Source organism: Orcinus orca, chromosome 6 (assembly GCF_937001465.1).
Source record: "Orcinus orca chromosome 6, mOrcOrc1.1, whole genome shotgun sequence".
Classification (NCBI taxonomy): domain Eukaryota; kingdom Metazoa; phylum Chordata; class Mammalia; order Artiodactyla; family Delphinidae; genus Orcinus; species Orcinus orca.
In genome coordinates this window covers 64,580,705-64,603,643 of record NC_064564.1, presented here as the reverse complement: position 1 = coordinate 64,603,643, position 22,939 = coordinate 64,580,705, and the positions used below count along the sequence as shown (strand labels likewise).

The following is a 22,939-nucleotide window of genomic DNA, read 5'->3' as shown; positions in this document are numbered from 1 at the left end:
CTGGCTGCCCCCACTTTAAAAAGAGGTGCAGCAGTCCAGAATGCTTTTGCTAAACTAGGAGTCCACACTCTCTCAGCAGATTCTAAAAGCACAAAAAATTGTTTTAAGAATCTCTCACACCAGACTTAGCTAAGTGAATCCTGCAGTCCACAGGCCCTGATATAACTCAGGAACCACTTGAGTTTTACTTGATCAACAGTTCAGAACTAAATCTGACAAATTGAGCATCAGTAAGGATAATAACTGCAGTGTACTGAAACATATTGAATGTGTTTAGAACTGTGAATTCATAATCATGCAAAAACTAGTTTTAATTGTTCACCTTTGAAAGATGGTAAAGAACTTTATTTTGAAAATTGGTAAATAAAGAGAAAAATCGAGCATTTATCCTGCCTTTACAATACAGACTATGTGATTGGATAACTAAAGAGCAGATGAGGAAAAGTTTCTCTTGACACGATATTCCAACAAATAAATGAAGAAGGAATGACAGAACTGGAAAACAACATGTTGCATATCTAATGAATTAAGGATGTAAGCATTCAGCATCAATGGCTATTAACAACTCAAAGTAACCATTATGTGCCTCTTGTTGCACAAAGCCATCTGTGAAGCAGTCTCCACTCCAAAAAAAAAATCAAACTTGATTTAGATTGTTCTTTAGATCCAAGTACCAATTATAGGAAATATAGAGGACAGAGATGCACACTTGGATGATAAAGCTAGAAATAAAAGTAAGAAAGCAATTACCATAAAGGTTAGTTAGGAAAGTGGTTATTTTTAGTGGGGACTTAATAGGCTCTCATGGAGAGCTTCTGGGTTGGCTGGCAAGGTTGTATTTCCTTTCATGGGTGGTGGTTAAAGGGTTGTTTGATTCATTAAATGGTACATTTGTTTTTCCTGTGGATGCGTTAAGTGAAAACGTTCCAAACATTTAAAAATCATTAAGTTTGAAGAAGGTTATGGCAGATCAAGCTTTACATTGATATGTACAATAAGGGAGCAGAGCCAAGAATCATTTCCAGGTGGGCAGGGTGGAGAGAGTGGGAACAGGGTAGACAGAAGCACCATATTCCAAGCCTTCTTCTACAAAGCAAACAGCAATTTCAGCACTTACTGGGAAACAGCCAAGATCTCCAGCTGTCAACCTAATAAGGCTGTGGCTTCCATCAAGAATCACATTCCTGCTGTGGAAACAGCTTAGCAGTTTCTCAAAAAATTAACCTAGAATTATCATATGATTTAGCAATTCTAGTGCTAAAGAATTGAAAACAGTTTCTTAAACAAATATATGTATACACTGTTCATAGCACCACTATTCAGTGTAGCTGAAAGGTGGAAACAACACAAATGTCCATCAATGGATGAATGGATAAACAAATTGTGGTACTGACACACAGTGGAATGTTATTCAGCTATATAAAGGAATGAAGTACTGATACATGTTACAATGCAGGTGTACCTTGAAAGCACTATGCTAAGGGAAAGCAGCCAGACATAAAGGGTCATATACTGTATGATTCCATTTATACGAAATATCCAGAACAGGCAAATCCATAGAGACAGAAAGAAGACTGATGGTGACAGAGGCTGAGGGAACAGGGAATGGGAAGTAGCTCCTTAATGGATATGGGGTTTCCATTTGGAATGATGAAAATGTTTGGGCACTAGATACAGGTGGTGGTTGCACAACAGCACAGATTTACTTAAATGCCACTGAACTATACACTTAAAAATGGTCATGGTGGTAAATTTCAGTTATGTGTATTTTGCCAAAATTTAAAAAAAATTTTAATTTTACTATTTAGTTTTATGTTACATGAACTTCAGTAATAAAAAACAAATAACCACATTGCTTCATTTACTTGATGTCCGCTGCATACTCCTCCTGTGCCAGACACTATGCACATGAAAGAGAAATAACCCCAGGATGCAAGGTGCTCACAGTCTAGTCTGAGGTCAGACAGATGGAGTGCATATGAATCCCAGTGCATAAAAGTGGGTGTGTAAGAAGTAAAACTTGTTTTATTTTTCTCTCATTCAACCTAGTTTTTACTTGAGTCTTTTATTTCACTGAGGTGGCAGAAACACAATTTTATCAGATTTGGAGTTTTCACCTCCTTTTTCCAGAGCTGTATCTAAATTCCTGGCACTTAAATAATGCAAAGCTATGGGGGATGGAGTGGGCACAGTCGGGTCTCCAGTCTCTTCCTCCCTGATAGCTGCAGAGGTATCTAGAAACCAAACAGTCTGCTGGACCAGAAACACTGGTGCTGACATAATATGGTGATAACAACAGCTTATCTTTACATAGTGCTTATTATGTGCCAGGAGTTATCCAAACACTATGCAAACACTGTTTAATTTAAACAGCAACCCTTCAAGGTAGTACTCTCTTTATCCCTGTTTTATAGATGAGAAAGTCAAAGGACATAGAAGCTACATGATTTGCATAAGGTCACACAGGCTGGTAAATGGCAGAGCTGATATTGGAACCCAGGCTGCAGAGTCTACATGTTTAACAAGTACTTATTACTATCCCTTGCGCCAGTCAGTGTGGCTCCCTCTAGGAGGTCAGCTTGCCCTGCTGCTTCCCTGACATACTTGGAGCCTCAAGAATCTTTCTGTTACCTCTATTTGGCCTCTTGTTCTAGGTGTGCTGTTTGCTGTCCAGATACTCTGCCCTTCAACTCTCATCCACTTCCTTCTCTTTTTCTCCTTCTGTCCCTGAGGAATCCTTTTCTAAGGTCTAGGAGAAAGTCCCTCACTCTATCAATTTTGCTGTTTTCCCTAAACATTTTGTTTCATTTTCATACTTTGAGTTTTTAGAAACCAAATCAAGAAATAGACTCAAATTTTATGTATGGAGGGGTGGGGGGAGGACAGTGTGGGGGTTAGGATGGCAGGAAGAGAAGGGAAGAAGAAAAGCAGAAATATCAAATGGAAAACGAAGCTACATAAAAATTTTAAAACATTCTTTCAGTGTCTTTTGGTGAAGTTAGTGGATTGACCATCATGTTTATTGTCTTTCCTTCTTAGCACTCCTAATTTTTTTAGGGTGCCCTCAAGGATATTTTGCATGTTCTCAACCAAGCAGTAACAATGCTTTGCTCTCCTCTCTGGGGTCACTGGATCTATACATTGTAGTATGTCTGACTGCCACCTCATCGCTGATGTTAGTGTAGTTTCACTCAAGCTTCCTTTCTGTCATAGCAATGAAAGGAAGCTTGAGCACCATTTTCTAAAGATCTGGGAGGCTGCTATGGTAAACTGGTTACAAAACAGCCTCAGTTTTCCTTCTCTGTACTTAAACTCTTTGCAATTTGACTTTGCAGTCACTCTCATCAAGAAGTGGAATCTATTTCTTTTTACTCCTTAAATCTGGGCTGGCCTGTGACTTATCTGAGCATCAGAAGTGTCTGTACTGGTTCTAAGCCTAGGCCTCAAAGGCCTTACACACTTCTGCTCTCTCTCTTGCTCCTCTGCTTTCACCATGGGCACATGCTGGAGCTAGCCTGTTGCAGGATGAAACATGTGGAGCAGAGCCATTCTTGCCAGCCAAGGTTATCTTAGACCAGCCAAAGGCCAGTCAACCACCCAACAGCTGAGTCCCAGCTGTCACAGAAGCACTGCCAAGATCAGCAGAACCACTCTGCCGACCCACAGACTTGAAATAAATGGTTGTTATGAGCCAAGAGTGGACGCTCGAATCACTGACCCTAGTTTGAAGATCACTTTATAATAATCTAGTGTTGTCTTTGTTTCCCCACTAGATTGGTACTCTTCAAGAGCCAAGACCATTCATCTGTGTCCCCAGCACCCAGAACAATATCTGAATGTTAAAAGGATTAATGAATCAATGAATTGGGAATGTCAAGATGTTCAAATCTAAGAAAAGGTGTTTATAGGGGAGGGTGTGGATATCAGAGATGGTAGATGTTGGAATTGGCTCACAGAAAAAGAAACTGGGCTTTCTAGGAGGAAGGATGAAACTGGATGTGGTCAGGAATAATCAGCAGGCCTGGCTAGTGAAGTTAGACATAGAATCTATGAAAGACACAGACCTGGTTATTGCTGGTATGACCCAGGTTCCTCTGAGGTTAGGGATAAAAGCTAGAATTTTTTCTCCTGGAAAACTGATTGCTTTTTTTTTAAAATTTGAAAATGGAATTGGCTTTATTCAACAATTCATGAATCAGGCAGCATCCCATGGGCTCTCTGAGGGGTTGTACAAAATGGAACATTTTATAGGAAGAAGGGTGGGGCAAGGGAGCTATTAGCAAAAGAAAATAATTATATTTAGGCCAGGATTTCTTTTAGGGCGGAAGGAAAAGGCAAGGGTTTTACCATGCCAGAAAACTAGTTGCTTTGAAGAGGACTATGAATAGGTTCCTTTGACTTTTCTTTCCTTAGAGTTCTATCTAAGGATGAAGTCCTCCTTATCTTCAAGGAGTCCTGATCTTAAGGCAGGTGAGACCACAGTGCATATTCTCTTCCACAACACAGGAAGAAATCTTGAGGCCCATTGGCACTCTCCCTGGATGTCAGAATAATAAATACGTACTGGTAGTGGCCCCTTGAATAAATGTATTTGTCATATTCCTGGATTTCACAGGACTGTAACTTTTATCATTGTGAAAAAGGTTTGAAGGACTGACAAAGAGTTGCAAATATTTCTTTTACCAATCAAGTAGGCATGGAATAATATCATAATAAAGGTCAGGGTTACCCAAAAGGGTATAGTTGGCCACCTTATACTCATATATGTCTTACATTGCCCGCATTACTCTCATTTTGTCCTAGACCAGTGAGAGCACTATCTTGAATCTGTAACATTCCATGGGTTGGCAACTGCTGGTATAAAAAATGGACAATTGTAACTAGGGAGCAATAACAAATCTTAAGGCTATAGTGGACTATAACAATGAACCATGAAAGAAATATGGCCTGTCTGGAATTACCCTCCTCTAAAACTACATTACTTCCATAGTAAGGACAGTGACTTCTTTGCTGAAGTACAGCTGTCAGGATATACCTTTAGTACTTTGATAAAGAGCTCTTTGTCAAACCCGGGTTTCCCCAAAATTAACCCTCAGGATGATGAGAGGATTTGAAACCATATTATACAATAAACTAGGACTTCTGTGCTGAGAGAAGACTTGGGCGTATTTGCAGGGTAGAGGGAATAGTGGTTAAAGGGTATAACTTCTGAACTACCTGTCCAGTGAAGAAGCCAATGACTTTCCCAGCAAATTGTGATCTTGCTTCCCTAGTCATGGTAGACCAAAGCTAAACCAATTGATTCACTCCTACAGTTTGGGATTGGGACTCACAAACTCCTAGTAGGTTTTTGGCAGAGTGCCAAGAACTCCTAACTGAAAGAGCTCTTCAAAATCAAGAAGGCTTCTCAGAGAGGAAGCATGTGTGCCTTACCTGAATCAATTCTCTTTTCTCCCCCTTCCACCTCCTAAATAGAGAAACCAAGCAGCCATTTGCCAGGGATCTTAGAGTAAGAATTAATACATCAGAAAGTTATTTAGATCAGACAAAACCCTTAAAGAACCTACAAACTCTAAGAAGCTGTAGTACATTGAGATGATTTTAGGTGATTCCACTGATGAATGTTTTTATTTTAATAGTTATGCTAATTCATTTATCTTCATAAATTTCAGTATTTAAAAAAAATCTTCTAGGACATCAAACTCATGGTTTGATGAATATTGTTTAGGCCTCATCTATTTACGTAAAAAAAAAGATGGGTTTAAAGAACAATATTACATATATAATATAGATAGTCAGAAAATAAGGAAAAGATCATTATAGTGAGTCACAAAGGAGGCTCAGCCACTTTCAAAGTTTTCAACAAAAGCTGCTGAAATGTTAAAGCTCTTTGATCTCATTAGTAATGCAAATTTGTGGTACAATGACTTGTGATATGTATAATAAACCCAACAGTGAAACCCACTGAGGCATCAATCTTTAAGAAACTGGCTTGGATGATTCAGAGAAGGAATAACTACTTGCTGAGTGGTTGGGGCCTGTCAGACATCTTTTTTTCTTTTTTTTCGGTACGCGGGCCTCTCACTGTTGTGGCCTCTCCCGTTGCGGAGCACAGGCTCCGGACGCGCAGGCTCAGCGGCCATGGCTCACGGGCCCAGCCGCTCTGTAGCATGTGGGATCTTCCCGGACCGGGGCACGAACCCGTGTCCCCTGCATTGGCAGGCGGACTCTCAACCACTGCGCCACCAGGGAAGCCCCAGACATCATTTTAAATGTTTTACAAGCATTAACTCATGTGATTCCTGCAACAAACTTATGAGGTAGGTAATTATTTTTATGCCCATTTTCCAGATAGGTCAACTGAGGCATGGAAAGATTAGTAAGTTGGCTAATTATCTACCACTAGTAAATCACAGAGAACCTACTTTTTCTTGAACAAGTGTCACACCCCCAGTCTGCTTATTTTGAATTTAAACTAGATTTTGGTTCCTGGGTCCTATAGCTTATTCAATTTTAACCCCCAGTGTTAGCACAATGCCTGGTACTTGGTTAAAAAAAAAAAAAAGAAAAAAAGAAAAGAAAAGAAAAAGAATAAATAAAGGGATAGGTCCAATTATCGTAGTAGTTTGAATGACCCTAAAATTTCTTCCATATTTGCTTATTTTCCATTTAAAACCACAGGCTCTAGGCAACTCAGTCAAAGAACTGAATGAAGTCCCTAATCAAAGGCCTCTTTCCTCTCATAAACTGGGTTGTGGTCAGGGTTAGAACCTGGCAAACTTTCAACTCAGCTGCTTAAGAAACACAATGTAGTCCAAGGGTTTGAGTTGCCTCTGATGACTTCAAAAGTTCATTTTACCCACTGTTACTCTGTGGTTCTTTCAATTTCACTACCCCATTGCTGCCATAGTTCTCTTGCCCCATCACCCTCCCCCCTTCATTAAGAATGCTCCCAAGACCCCCAAAACTTCTTACAAATAGTCAGTTCTTCCACCAAGTGGAAGTGTCTTAGTTACTGTAGTGCTGCCTGGTACAGTTGAGAAAGGACGTAGAAAGGGGAATAGGAAAAGTGATACTTGAGGCCTGTCTTGTGCATGCCAGGTATAGCCTCCATGACTTCAGAGATCAAGGATCTCAGGTTGGGGCTCTGTTCTATAAAGGGAGTGGGGTATTTTCTGTTTTCTAAGTTGTCTACTATCCTTGGCAGTTAGCCCATTAGCACATGGGCTTTTAATCCTTAATATGAACTTTTAATCCTTTCAACAAGTGAGTTTGTTTAATCCTTTTGCACTATGGCATATTTTTTAGGGCAGGAGAAAGCCTTCTTTCCACAATCTCCACCACTCATTCCTCTACCCTGCCTAAATTGTGCATAAATTGTGACCCTTTAGCAGGCAGGTCGTTTCCTGATTTCATAATTTGTGGCTACACTTGGCAATTATTAAATCAGTATATCATTCAGGAACAAATATGAACTTTCATCTCTTTGATAGATAAAGACAAGTCTTTTCATAATGCGCTCAAGAATGCTGGTCATGTTAAGGCTGTGTTAATCTACAGAAGAAAATAAATTTTCATAATTCATCGTATTGTTTCCCACCTCCCACCCTTAGCCGGTAATTACTCACTAATGGGCAGGAATAGAGAGAAAACAGATACATGCCCAGAATCTTCTTATGACTTTACTGGCCTCTCTAAATTCTTTTTTTCACTCATTTATTCATTCAACAGATAGCAATGACTTTCTATGCTGTCTATTTAGCTGGGCCTAGCTGGACCTTGCTGGGCCGGATTCTGAGCTGTAGGTTGGTTCTGTGGGGTTCCAGCCCGTTTTTTCTCATGACAATGGCAGAAGTGCAAAGAAGCAAGTCCAGTTGCACAAATACATTTCTAGTCTCTGCCTGTGTCAAGTCTGCTAACATCTCATTGGCCAAAGCAAGTCATAGAGTCAAGCTCAAAGTCAAAGTACAGGTAAGTATACTCTATCTCTCTAACAGGAAGAACTGTAAAGTTGCCTGGCAAAACATTTAGATATATGAAAGAATAAATAATTGGGAACAATTATACAATCAATCACATTGACAAAAGAAATCATGATACAGTTTCAAAAAGCCCCATGATTTCCAAGCAGTATAAAATACCTAAAAAATCAAACCTAGGCAGGTCATATAAAAACTGTGGAATACTAAAACCCAAATGTTTTATTATTATTCAGGTATGGTGAGGCCAACATATCAGGAGACAACTGTCATTGAAAAGATAGTTTGTTACTCACAGCTCCAAAGACGAGGGGCAGGCCAAACATGTAGTCACACAGGGAAGCATCAGGGTCAATCAGGAGGCAGAAGGAGTGAGCGGAAAACATGGGCAAGAATCTTTATTGTGGTTTCTGTGGGAAGGAATGGGCAGGTTAGGACTGGTTAGTTTGAATAATTTCAGTGGGCTCTGGGGTGTAGGGACTGTTTCTACTTGTCTAGTACATGGCCCTGGGGGTAGTGGCTTGGTATTGTGAGAGCCCAATAAAGGAGGTGGTTGGAGTATGGGCTCTAGATTGGTTGGTTCACATATGAAACAAATTCCCAGGCAAATAACTTACTGTCTCCAAGTTCTGGTTAGCCCTTGGAGGTGCAGCCAGCCTCTCCAGGGTCAGCAAGGACCCAGATGTCAGAGCATCAGAAATATAGAAAAATAAAAAGGCATGATGAATACCACAAGAGAATATCTTAAAAGCAGGCAGTGAAGAAAACAAAAGGCATATTTCTTCCAAAGAAGAAATAAACTGACAGATGACATCTCAGCAAAAAAGAAGTCAGAACACAATGGAAAGATATCTTTAGTGTACTGAAAGAGAAAAATTGCCAGTCTAAACATTCTATGTCTAGAGAAAATATTCTGCAAAAAGGAAGTCCAACAAAGATATTTTCAGACAAACAAAAACGATGAGAATTTGTCACTGCTAAAGAAAATATTAAAGAGAGTTCTTCAGGCAAAAGAAAAATGAACCCACATAGATACAGGCACAGAGATGCAGAAAGAATAAAAAATAAAACAACACATAAAATTTGTGGTATATGCACACAGTATAAATGTAAATATAAAATTTCATTAAAGCTTTAGAAATAAACCTCGCCAAGGAGGTGAAAGACTTAAATGCTGAGAACTACAAAATTTTAATAAAGGAAACTGAAGATGATTCAAAGAAATGGAAAGATATCCCATGCTCTTGTATTGGTAGAATTAATAGTGTTAAAATGGCCATACTACCCAAAGTAATCTACAGATTTAATGTGATCCTTATCAAATTATGCATGACATTTTTTACAGAACTAGAAAAAATAATCCCAAAATTTATATGGAACCATAAAAAATCCAGAATTGCCAAACCAATCCTGAGGAAATAGAATAAAGCAGGAGGCACAACCCTACCAGACTTCAGACAATACTACAAAAGCTACAGTCATCAAAACAGTGTGGTATTGGCACAAAAACAGACATACAGATCAATGGAACAGAATAGAGAGCCCAGAAATAAACCCACACACCCATGGACAATTAATCTTCAACAAAGGAGGCAATAATATACCATGGGGAAAAGACAGTCTCCTCAGCAAGTGGTGCTGGGAAAGTTGGACAGCCACATGCAAATCAATGAAGCTAGAACACACCCTCACACCATACACAAAAAATAAACTCAAAATGCCTTAAAGACTTAAATATAAGACAAGACACCATAAAACTCCTAGAAAGACTTAAATATAAGACAAGACACCATAAAACTCTTAGAAGAGAAGGTAACATTCTCTGACAATAAATCATACCAATGTTTTCTTAGGTTAGTCTCTCTAGGCAATAGAAATAAAAGCAAAAATAAACAAATGGGACCTAATCAAGCTTATAAGCTTTTGCACTGCAAAAGAAACCATAAACAAAATGAAAAGACAACGTATGGACTGGGAGAAAATATTTCCAAATGGTGTGACTGGCAAGGGCTTAATTTCCAAAATATACAAACAGCTCATACAATTCAATAACAAAAAAACAAACAACCCACTCGAAAAATGGGCAGAAGACCTAGATAGACGTTTCTCCAAAGAAGACATACAGATGGCCGATGGGCATGTGAAAAGATGCTCATCATCACTAATTATTAGAGAAATGCAAATCAAAACTACAATGAGGTGCGACCTCACACTGGTCAGAATGGACATTAAAAAGTCTACAAGTAATAAATGTTGGTAAGGGTGTGGAGAAGAAGGAACCCTCTGACACTGTTGGTAGGAATGTAACTTGGTGCAGCCACTATGGAAAACACTATGGAGCTTCCTCAAAACACCAAAAATGGAGTTGCCATATAATCCAGCAGTCCCACTCCTGGGCATATATCGAGATAATTTTAATTTGAAAAGATACATGCACCCCAATGTTCATAGCAGCACTATTTAGAATAGCCAAGACATGGAAGCAACCTAAATGTCTGTCGACAGATAAATGGATAAAGAAGGTGTGGTGTATGTGTGTATGTATGTGTGTATGTATATATATATATATATATATAATGGAATATTAGCCATAAAAAAGAATGAAATAATGCCATTTGCAGCAACATGGATAGACCTAGAGATTATCATACTAAGTAAGTCAGAAAGAGAAAGACAAATATCATATGATTTCACGTACATGTGGAGTCTAAAATATGACACAAACGAACATATCTACAAAACAGAAATGACTCACAGACATAGATTTGTGGTTGCCAAGGGGGAGGGCGGATGGGGGAGAGAAGTATTGGGAGTATGGGATTAGCGGATGCAAACTATTATATGTAGGATGGATAAACAACAAGGTCCTACTGTATAGCACAGGGACCTATATTCAATATCCTGTGTTAAACCATAATGGAAAAGAATATGAAAAAGAAGTTACATATGTATAACTGAATCACCCTGCTGAACAGCAGAAATTAACACAACATTGTAAATCAACTATACTTCAATAAAATTTAAAAAATAAATATAAATATATAATTTAACATATTGTTAAAGGACATGTAATCATTGGCATAAAAGGCAAAAAGCCGGAAGAGAGTGATGTCAGCATCATGGCGAAGTGAGGTGCTCTCTTTGTGTCTCCCTTTCGATCTACAACCAGTAAAACATCTACAACTCAACAAAGGTGACTCTGCCTAACACACCATGATGTCAGAAAGGTCCATACACATCTGAAGGTGGGTGAGCTGGAACACATAGAGGAACAGTGGAGGCAGTGCCTGCAGTCCTGCTCATCACCCCTACCCCCACTCACCCCCCCTACAGCCCCAGAGAACTTGGCAGCAGCAGGAAAGGTGGCAGACATGCCTTCGGCCTCCTAGTCACAGCAGTGCCCATGGCCACAGATAACTGGGCAGCAGTGGCAGCAGAGCCTGTGAACTTGTCCCTCCAGCAGCAGAGGCACCCACAATTCTGGCCCCCATCCCATGCCCACAGTGGCAGAGGGCACAAACCTGACAAGACTAGACAGGGCATTGGCTTCTGTGACCCTGGCTCCTCCTGCCCCCCCCCACCCCAATAATGGAAGAAAATGCAATTCAGGAGGTCCAGATTTGGTGGAAGCATCCACCACCCTGGTGCTCCAGGCAGCAGTGCCAGTGACACTAGCAGCAGCAAGGTGCCAACAACCCCAGAGGCACAAGTAGCCGTAATGAGGGCACTGGGAGAAACCTCTGACAGAGGCACTTGCAGGTAGAAAGTGCCAGCTTACAAATATAACCAGAAGCAGCTTAAGAAAAACCAAAAACTTGTGCTATAGCACCACCTACTAGCAAACAAAAAAGCCTCTAATTTCTAACCTATTGAATCCTCAGAATCAAGTTTTTAAAAAAGTTTTACCTAAAAAAGAAGAAAGGTGTTCGCTATTTCAAACGTGCCAGCAGAGGATCAACTCATCAAGCACCATGAAGAACCACAGTAACACTATCACAAAAAGAAAATGACAATTCTCCCGGAACAAAACTTAAGTCACAGAATATTGTCTCAAACTGACAGAGAATTCAAAGTCAGTTCAGTAGGCTTAATAATAAAATTAATGAACAGAAGGAATACTTTACCAAAGAGATTGAAACTCTAAAAGAACCAAACAGAAATTTTGAAGCTGAATAACTCAATAAATGAGATGAAGAATGCATTAGAAAGAATTGGAAATAGAGCAGGCCATATGGAAGAGAGAATTAACAAGCTTGAAGATATAAATCTAGAAATGATACAGATAGAAGAGGAAAGAGAATTAAGATCCAAAAAATGAGAAAATTCTATAAGAGCTATCAAATCTTTTAGGAAAGGCAACATTAGGGTAATGGGTATCTCAGAAGGAGAAGAGAGGCAGAGGGGAGCAGAGAGTTTATTTAAAGAAATAATAGCTGAGAACTTCCCAAACCTGTAGAAGGAGCTGGATATATAAGTACATGAATCTAAGAGAACAATTAATTACCTCAACACAAAAAGATCTTCTCTAAGACACAGTATATTAAAACTATCAAAAGGCAATGACAAAGAAAGAATTTTAAAGGCACCCTGGGAAAAAAGGGATGGTAACCTACAAAGTAACCCCATTAGCCTATCAGCAGATTACTAAGCAGAAACTTTACAGGCCAAGAGCGGGTGGAATGACATTCTCAAAATATTGAAAGATAAAAACGGTCAGCCAAGACATCCAGCAAACTTATCATTCAGATAATACAAAAGATTATAAGAGAATATTATGAACAGCTATATGCCAACAAATTAGGCAACATAAAAGAAATGGAAAAATTCTTAGAATCATACAACCTTCCAAGACTGAATCATGAAGAAACAGAAAATCTGAATAGGCCAATCAATAATAAAGATATTGAAACAGTAATCAAAAACCTCCCAAAAAACAAAAGTCCAGGACCAGATGGCTTCACAGGTGAATTCTACTAAACATTCAAAGATTTAATACCTATTCTCCTCAAAAATCTTCCAAACAATTGAAGAGGAGGAAACAAACACTTCCTAATTCATTCTACAAGGCCAGAATTACCCTGATACCAAAAACCTGAGAAAGACAACATACACAGAAAAAATCACAGGCCAATACCTCTGATGAACATAGATGCAAAAATCCTCAGCAAAGTACTAGTCCACTGAATACAATACATTAAAAGAATCATATACCATGATCAAGTGGGATTTATTCCAGGGATGCAAAGATGGTTCAATATCCACAAACCAATTGAAATGATACATCACATTAACAAAATGAAGGATAAAAATCACATGATCATTTCAATAGATGTAGAAAAAGCATATTACAAGATTCAACACCAAATAAAAACAAACGTCTCAGTAAGATAAGTATAGAAGGAACATACCTCAACATAATAAAGGCCATATATGACAAACTCACAGCTAACATCACACTTAATGGTGAAAAACTGAAAGCTATTCGTCTAAGATCAGGAACAAGACAAGGATGCCCATGCTCACCACTTTCATTCAACATAGTACTGGAAGTCCTAGGCAGAGCATTAGACAAGAAAAATAAATAAAAGGCATCCAAATTGAAAAGGAAGAAGTAAAATTATCACTATTTGTGGATGGCATAATTTTATATGTAGAAAATCCTAAAGATTTTACCAAAAAGTATTAGAAAAAATAAACAAATGCAGTAAAGTTGCAGCACGCAAAATCAATGTACAAAAAGCATTTCTATATATAATAACAAACTAGAAGAAAGAGAAAATAATTTAAAAATCCCATTTACAGTCCCAACTTAAAGAATAAAATATGTAGAAATAAATTTAATCAAGGAGGTGAAAGAACTGAACTCTAAAAACTATAATTGTTGCAAGACACTGAAGAAACACAAATAAATGGAGAGATATTCTATGCTTATGTATTGGAAGAATTAACACTGTTGAAATGTCCATGTTATCTAAAGCAATCTACAGATTCCCTATCAATATCCAAAGGTCATTTTTCACAGAAATAGAACTCTAAATTTTAAAATTTATCTGAAACAACAAAAGACCCTAAATAGGTAAAGCAATCCTCAGAAAAAATAACAAAGCTGGAGGTATCACAATCCCTGCTTTCAAACTATATTACAAGCTATAGTAATCAAAACAGCATGTATTGGCAGTAAAACAGATACATAGATCAATGTAACAGAACTGAGAGCCCAGAAACAAACCCACACATACATGGACCCTTCATTTATGACAAAGGAGCAAAGAATATACAACAGAGAAAGGATAGTTTCCTCAATAAATGGTGTTGGGGAAACTGGACAGCCACATGCAAAAGAATGAACCTAGACCACTAACTCATACCAAACACAAAAATTAACTCGAAATGGATTAAAGACTTGAATGTAAATCTGAAACCATAAAACTCCTAGAATAAATCACAGGCAGTATGCTCTTCAACATCACTCTTAGCAATATCTTTCTGGATATGTCTCCACAGGCAAGGGAAACAAACAAAGAATGAACAAACTATATCAAAAAATCTTCTCCACAGCAAAGGAAACCATCAATAAAATGAAAAGACAATCTACTGAATGGGAAAAGATATTTGAAAACCATATATCCAATATGGGGTTAATATCAAAATATATAAACAACTCAAAAGTTAAAAAAAAAAACCTAAATAATTTGTCAGAGGAGCTGAATAGACATTTTTTCCAAAGAAGACATACAGATGGCCACAAACACATGAAAAGATGCTCAACATCACTAATCAACAGAGCAATGCAAATCAAAACCACAATGAGATAACACCTCATGTCTGCTAGAGTGACTATTCTCCAAAAGGCAAAAAATAATAAGTATTGGCAAGGATGTGGAGAAAGGGAACCTTCAGAAACTGTTGGTGGGAATGTAAATTGGTGTAGCCACTATGGAAAACAATATAAAGATTCCTCAAAGAATTAAGAATAGAACTACCACATGATCTGGGTATTTACTTAAAGAATATGAAAACAACAACCTATGGAATGGGAGAAAATATTTGCAAATTGTATATCTGAAAAGTGACTTGAATCCAGAATATAAAAAGAATTCCTATGACTCAATAATAAAAGGCAAATAATTACAAAATGGGCAAGGGATTTGAATAGACATTCTTCCAGAATGAGCAAATATTGTGTAGTTCTACTTATATGAAATATCTAGAGCAGGCAAATTCATAGATTTTGGGGTCAGGGAAAATGGGGAGTTATTGCTTAAGGGTTACAAAATTTCTGTTTGGAATGATGAAAACGTTTTGGAATAGACAGTGGTAATGATTGAACAACAGTGTGAATGTAATTAATGCTACTTAATTGTACATTTTAAAATGGTTAAAGTGGGGGGACCTTCAAGATGGCAGAGGAGTAAGATGTGGAGATCACCTCCCTCCCCACAAATACATCAAAAATACTTCTACAAGTGGAACAACTCCTACAGAACATCTACTGAACGCTGGCAGAAGACCTCAGACTTCCCCAAAGGCAAGAAAATCCCCATGTACCTGGGTAGGGCAAAAGAAAAAACAGAGACAAGAGAATAGGGACAGGACATGCACCTCTGGGAAGGAACTGTGAAGGAGGAAGTTTCCACACACTAGGGCCCCTTCACTGGTGGAGACGGCGGGTGGGCAGTGTGTGTGTGGGGGAAGCTTTGGAGCCGTGGAGGAGAGCGCAGCAACAGGGGTGCAGAGGGCAAAGCAGAGAGATTCCCGCACAGAGGATAGGCGCCGACCAGCACTCACCAGCCCGAGAGGCTTGTGTGCTCACCCGCTGGGGCGGGTGGGGGCTGGGAGCTGAGGCTCGGGCTTCGGAGGTCAGACCCCAGGGAGAAGACTGGGGTTGGCTGCATGAACACAGCCTGAAGGGGGCTAGTGCACCACAGCTAGCTGGGAGGGAGTCCAGGAAAAAGTCTGGACGTGCCAAAGAGGCAAGAGGCCATTGTTTCCGGGTGCACGAGGAGAGGGGATTCCTTTCCCATGTGCCCACAGTAGGCAGAGCACCACCTAAGGGAGCTCCAGAGATGGGTGCGAACCACAGCTATCAGCTTGGACCCCAGAGACAGGCATGAAACGCTAAGGCAGCTGCCGCTACCACCAAAAATCCTGTGTGCAAGCACAGGTCACTATCCATACACCCCCCCACCCCCCACCACCAGGAGCCTGTGCAGCCCGCCACTGCCAGGGTCCTGTGATCCAGGGACAACTTCCCTGGGAGAACACATGGTGCACCTCAGGCTGTTGCAATGTCACACTGGCCTCTGCTGCCACAGGCTCATCCCATATTCCAATTATGACTATTGTACCCCTCCCTCCTCCCAGACTGAGTGAGCCAGATCCCCCTAATCAGCCACAGCTTTAACCCCCTCCTGTGTGGGTGGGGAACAGATGCCTGACCTACATGCAGAGGTGGGGCCAAAACCAAAGCTGAACCCCAGGAGCTGTGCGAACAAAGAAGAGAAAGGGAAATTTCTCCCAGCAGCCTCAGGAACAGTGGATTAAACCCCCACAATCAACTTGATGCACCCTGCATCTGCGGAATACCTGAAGAGAAAATGAATCATCCCAAAACTGAGGCAGTGGACTTTAGGAGCCACTGTAGACTTAGGGTTTTCTGTCTGCAACTGATTTGTTTCTGATATTTATGTTTATCTTAGTTTAGTTTGTAGTGCTTGTTACCATTTGTGGATTTGTTTCCGGGTTTGGTTGCTCTCTTCTTTTATTTTAAGTTATTACTATTTTTTTATGTTACTAATTTTAAAAGATTTTTAAAATTTATTATCTTTTTATTTTTATTTATTTTCTTTTTTTCTTCTCCCTTTTCCTCTGAGTTGTCTGGCTGACAGGGTCTTGGTACTCTGGCCTGTTGTCAGGTCTGAGCCTCTGAGGTGGGAGAACCAAGTTCAGGACATGGGACCACAGAGACCTCCAAATCCATGCAATATCAATAGGTGAGCGCTCTCCCAAGGATCTCCATATCAATGCTAAGACCCAGCTCCACCCAACGGCCAGCAAGCTCTAATGCTAGACGCCCCATGCCAAACAACTAGTAAGACAGGCACACAACACACCCATTAGCAGAGAGGCTGCCTAAAATCATACTAAGTTCACAGACACCCCCAAACACACCACTGGACGTGGCCCTGCCCACCAGAAAGCCAAGATCCAGACCCACCCACCAGAACACAGGCACAAGGCCCTTACACCAGAAAGCCTACAACAGCCACTGAAGCAACCTCACCCACTGGGGGCAGACACCAAAAACAATGGAAACTATGAACCTGCAGCCTGCGAAAAGGAGACCCCAAACACAGTAAGTTAAACAAAATGAGAAGACAGAGAAATATGCAGCAGGTGAAGGAGCAAGGTAAAAATCCACCAGACCAAATAAATGAAGAGGAAAGAGGCAGTCTACCTGAAAAAGAATTCAGAGAAATGCTAGTAAAGATGATCCAAAATCTTGGAAATAGAATGGAGAAAATACAAGAAATGTTTAACAATGACCTAGAAGAACTAAAGAGCAAACAAACGATGATGAAGAACACAATAAATGAAATTAAAAAATCTCACAAGGAGTCAATAGCAGAATAACTGAGGCAGAAGAATGGATAAGTGACCTGGAAGATAAAATAGTGGAAATAACTACTGCAGAGCAGAATACAGAAAAAGAATAAAAAGAATTGAGGACAGTCTCAGAGACCTTTGGAACAACATTAAATGCACCAACATTTGAATTATAGGGGTCCCAGAAGAAGAAGAGAAGAAGAAAGGGTCTGAGAAAATATTTGAAGAGATTATAGTTGAATACTCCCCTATCATGGAAAAGGAAATAGTCAGTCAAGTCCAGGAAGCACAGAGAGTCCCATACAAGATAAATCCAAGGAGAAACAAACCAAGACACATATTAATCAAACTACCAAAAATTAATACAAGGAAAAAATATTAAAAGCAGCAGAGGAAAAGCAACAAATAACATACAAGGGAATCCTCATAAGGTTAACAGCTGATGCTTCAGCAGAAACTCTGCAAGCCAGAAGGGAGTGGCAGGACATATTTAAAGTGATGAAAGGGAAGAACCTAGAGCCAAGATTACTCTACCCAGGAAGGATATCATTCAGATTCAACAGAGAAATTAAAACCCTTACAGACAAGCAAAAGTAAGAGAATTCAGCACCACCAAAGCAGCTGTACAACAAATGCTAAAGGAACTTCTCTAGGCAGGAAACACAAGGGAAGGAAAAGACCTACAAAATCAAACCCAAAACAATTCAGAAAATGGTGATAGGAACATACATACCAATAACTACCGTACATGTAATTGGATTAAATGCTCCAATGAAAAGACATAGACTGGCTGAATGGACACAAAAACAAGACCTGCATATATGCTATCTACAAAGACCCCCTTCAGACCTAGGGAAACATACAGACTGAAAGTGAGGATATGGAAAAAGATATTCCATGCAAATGGAAATCAAAAGAAAGCTGGAGTAGGAAGTCTTATATTAGACAAAATAGACTTTAAAATAAAGACTATTACAAGAGACAAAGAAGGACACTACATAATGATCAAGGGATCAATCCAAGAAGAAGATATAACAATTGTAAATATTTATGCACCCAACATAGGAGCACCTCAATACATAAGGCAAATGCTAACAGCCATAAAAGGGGAAATCAACAGTAACACAATCATAGTAGGAGATTTTAACACCCCACTTTCACCAATGGACAGATCATCCGAAATGAAAATATATAAGGACACACAAGCTTTAAATGACACATTACACCAGATGGATTTAACTAATATTTATAGGACATTCCATCCAAAAACAATAGAATAAACTTTCTTCTCAAGTGCTCATGGAACATTCTCCAGGATAGATCATATCTTGGGTCACAAATGAAGCCTCGGTAAATTTAGGAAAATTGAAATCGCATCAAGTACCTTTTCCGAACACAACTCTGTGAGACTAGATATCAATTACAGGAAAAAAAAAACTGTAAAAAATACAAACACATGGAGGCTAAACAATACGCTACTAAATAACCAAGAGATCACTGAAGAAATCAAAGAGGAAATCAGAAAATACCTAGAAACAAATGACAATGAAAACACGATGGCCAAAAACCTATGGGATGCACCAACAGCAGTTCTAAGAGGGAAGTTTATACCAATACAATCCTACCTCAAGAAACAAGAAAAATCTCAAATAAACAACCTAACCTTACACCTAAGGCAATTAGAGAAAGAAGAACAAAAAAAACCCCCAAAGTTAGCAGAAGGAAAGAAATAATAAAGATCAGACCAGAAATAAATGAAAAAGAAATGAAGGAAATGATAGCAAAAATCAATAAAACTAAAGCTGGTTCTTTGAGAAGATAAAAAAACTTGATAAACCATTAGCGAGACTCATCAAGAAAAAAAGGAAAAAGACTCAGATCAATAGAATTAGAAATGAAAAAGGAGAAGTAACAACTGACCCTGCAGAAATACAAAGGATCTTGAGAGATTACTACAAGCAACTATATGCCAGTAAAATGGGCAACCTGGAAGAAATGGACAAATTCTTAGAAAAGCACGACCTTTTGAGACTAGACCAGGAAGAAATAGAAAATATGAACAGACAAATCACAAGCACTGAAATTGAAACTGTGATTAAAAATCTTCCAACAAACAAAAGCCCAGGACCGGATGGCTTCACAGGCGAATTCTATCAAACATTTAGAGAAGAGCTAACACTTATCCTTCTCAAACTCTTCCAAAATATAGCAGAGGAAGAAACACTCCCAAACTCATTCTACGAGGCCACCATCACCCTGATACCAAAACCAGACAAAGATGTCACAAAGAAAGAAAACTACAGGCCCATATCACTGATGAATATACATGCAAAAATCCTCAACAAAATACTCACAAACAGAATCCAACAGCACATTAAAAGTGTCATACATCATGATCAAGTGGGGTTTACCCAGGAATGCAAGGATTCTTCAATATACGCAAATCAATCAATGTGCTACACCATATTAACAAATTGAAGAATAAAAACCGTATGATAATCTCAATAGATGCAGAAAAAGCTTTTGACAAAATTCAATACCCATTTATTATAAAAACTCTCCAGAAAGTAGGCATAGAGGGAAGCTGCCTCAACATAATAAGGGCCATATATGACAAACCCACAGCCAACATCGTTCTCAATGGTGAAAAACTGAAACCACTTCCTCTAAGATCAGGAACAAAACAAGGTTGCCCACTCTCACTACTATTATTCAACAGAATTTTGGAAGTTTTAGCCACAGCAATCACAAAAGAAAAAGAAATAAATGGATTCCAAATCGGAAAAGAAAAAAGTAAAACTGTCACTGTTTGCAGATGACATGATACTATACATAGAGAATCCTAAAGATGCTACCAGAAAACTACTAGAGCTAATTAATGAATTTGGTAAAGTAGCAGAATACAAAATTAATGCACAGAAAACTCTTGCATTCCTGTACACTAATGATGAAAAATCTGAAAGAGAAATTAAGGAAACACTCCCATTTATCACTGCAACAAAAAGAACAAAATACCTAGGAATAAACCTACCTAAGGAGACAAAAGACCTGTATGCAGAAAATTATAAGACACTGATGAAAGAAATTAAAGGCCATACAAACAGATGGAGAGATATACCATGTTCTTGGACTGGAAGAATCAACATTGTGAAAATAAGCATACTACCCAAAGCAATCTACAGATTCAATGCAATCCCTATAAACTACCAGTGGCATTTTTCACAGAACTAGAACAAAACATTTTTACCATCTGTATGGAAACACAAAAGACCCTAAATAGCCAAAGCAATCTTGAGAAAGAAAAACGGCGCTTGAGGAATCAGGATCCCTGACTTCAGACTATACTACAAAGCTACAGTAATCAAGACAGTATGGTACTGGCACAAAAACAGGAATATAGATCAATGAAACAGAATAGAAGGCCCAGAGATAAACCCACGCTCATATATACAATGGAATATTACTCAGCAGTGAAAAGGAGTGAAATTGAGTTATTTGTAATGTGGTGGATGGACCTAGAGTCTGTCATACAGAGTGAAATAAGTCAGAAAGAGAAAAACAAATATCATATGTTAATGCACATATGTGGAATCTAAAAAAACGGTACTGATGAACCTAGGGGCAGGACAGGAATAAAGATGCAGATGTAGAGAATGGACTTGAGGACACGGGGAGGGGGGGAAGGGTAGGCTGGGAAGAAGTGAGAGAGTAACACTGACATATATACGCTATCAAATGTAAAATAGGTAGCTATTGGGAAGCAGCTGCATAGCACAGGGAGATCAGCTTGGTGCTTTGTGACTACCTAGAGGGATTGGATAGGGAGTGTGGGAGGGAGGCGCAAGAGGGAGGGGATATGGGAATATATGTATACATATAGCTGATTTACTTTATTATACAGCAGAAACTAACACAACATTGTATAGCAATTATACTTCAATAAGGATGTTAAAACTTGTAAAAAAAATTAATTTAAATTAAAAAATAAAGTAAAAAAAAACCCAAAATTGCACCAGATTAGAAATGAATAAGGATATCAATCAAAGAAATAAAAAGATTAAAAATTATGAAAATATTTTATGCAAATCTACAGCAACAAATTTTAAGACTCGATGGAAATTGATGATTTCCTTCCACAATAGAAATGGCTAGAACTGACCTAAGGAGTATAAAACATAAAAAGCCCAATTTTCATAGAAAAGATTTGAAAGGTAATGTGGTAGCCTGAATAATGATTCCCCCAAAGAGGTCTGTGCACTAATACCTGAATCTGTTAATGAGTTGCTTTATAGGGTCAAGGGACTTTACAGATTATGTTTAGGAGATAAAGAAATTATCCAGCATTATCTGTTTCCTTCAAATGATGTAATCTCAAGGGTCCATATATAATAGGAATGTTAGTAGGATAAATAATGACCCCAAATATATTCAGGTTCTAATCCCTGGAATTTGTGAACATTACCCTATGTGGCAAAGAGATTTTTGCAGATGTAAGTTCAGGATTTCGAGGAGTGATTATTCTGTATTATCTGTTTGGCCCTAAAAATAATTAAAAGTGTCTTTATAAGACGGAGTTAGAGGGTGATTTGACCACAGAAGAAGGTAATGTGACCAGGAAAGCAGAAATTTGAAGATGCTACACTGCTAGCTTTGAAAATGGAGGAAAAGACCAGGAGCCAAGAAATGCAGGTGGCCTCTAGAAGCTAAAAAAGACAAGGAAATGGATTCTTCTCTAGACCCCTCAGAGGAAGTGCAGCCCTGATGACACCCTGACTTTAGCCCAGTAAAGCTGATTTTGCACTTCTGACCTCCAGAACTATACGAGAATCAATTTGTGTTGTTTTACTAAATTTGTGGTAATTCGTTACAGTAGTAATAGGAACCTAATACAGGTGATTATTAAAACCATTAAAATAAGGATCAGATGTTTCATAACTGTGCTCTAATGCTTAAATAACAGGTAATTCTGATGCAGTTTAAGCTCCTTTATTTATTTTATAAAGCAAGCATAATCCTATTATTGAAACCAGATAAAGAGCAGGAAAAAGTAAAACTTTCAGGCCACTTTCACTAATGAACCTAGATATAAAAATTCTAAATAAATTATCAGCAAACAAAATTTAACATCTAATAAAATTAATTTTATGTATTATTACTAAATGCTGTAAAGTTTAGGAATGCAAATGTATGGTCTAAAAATCAATTATTCATTACAACAACAAATTAAAGAAGAAAAACCATATGAACACTTGCTGAAAGGGCATTGATAAAATCCAGCAGACTCTCCTAATAAATGCTTTACATAAAATAGAAATAAAAAGAAATCAATGGGAAAGGCAATGAATGAAAAGTAT

The 22,939-nt window shown here is 38.6% G+C and overlaps 1 protein-coding gene across 1 annotated transcript in view; it reads right to left on the bottom strand.

The window, feature by feature from the left end:
- Nucleotides 1-8,361, bottom strand: part of RANBP6 (RAN binding protein 6) — an 88,716-nt gene extending 80,355 nt beyond the window's left edge. Inside the window, exon 1 of the mRNA XM_004279116.4 lies at nt 8,276-8,361. The gene's annotated coding sequence lies outside the window, so the exon portion shown is untranslated. The remainder of the gene's footprint in view (nt 1-8,275) is intronic.
- Nucleotides 8,362-22,939: the final 14,578 nt, after the last annotated feature.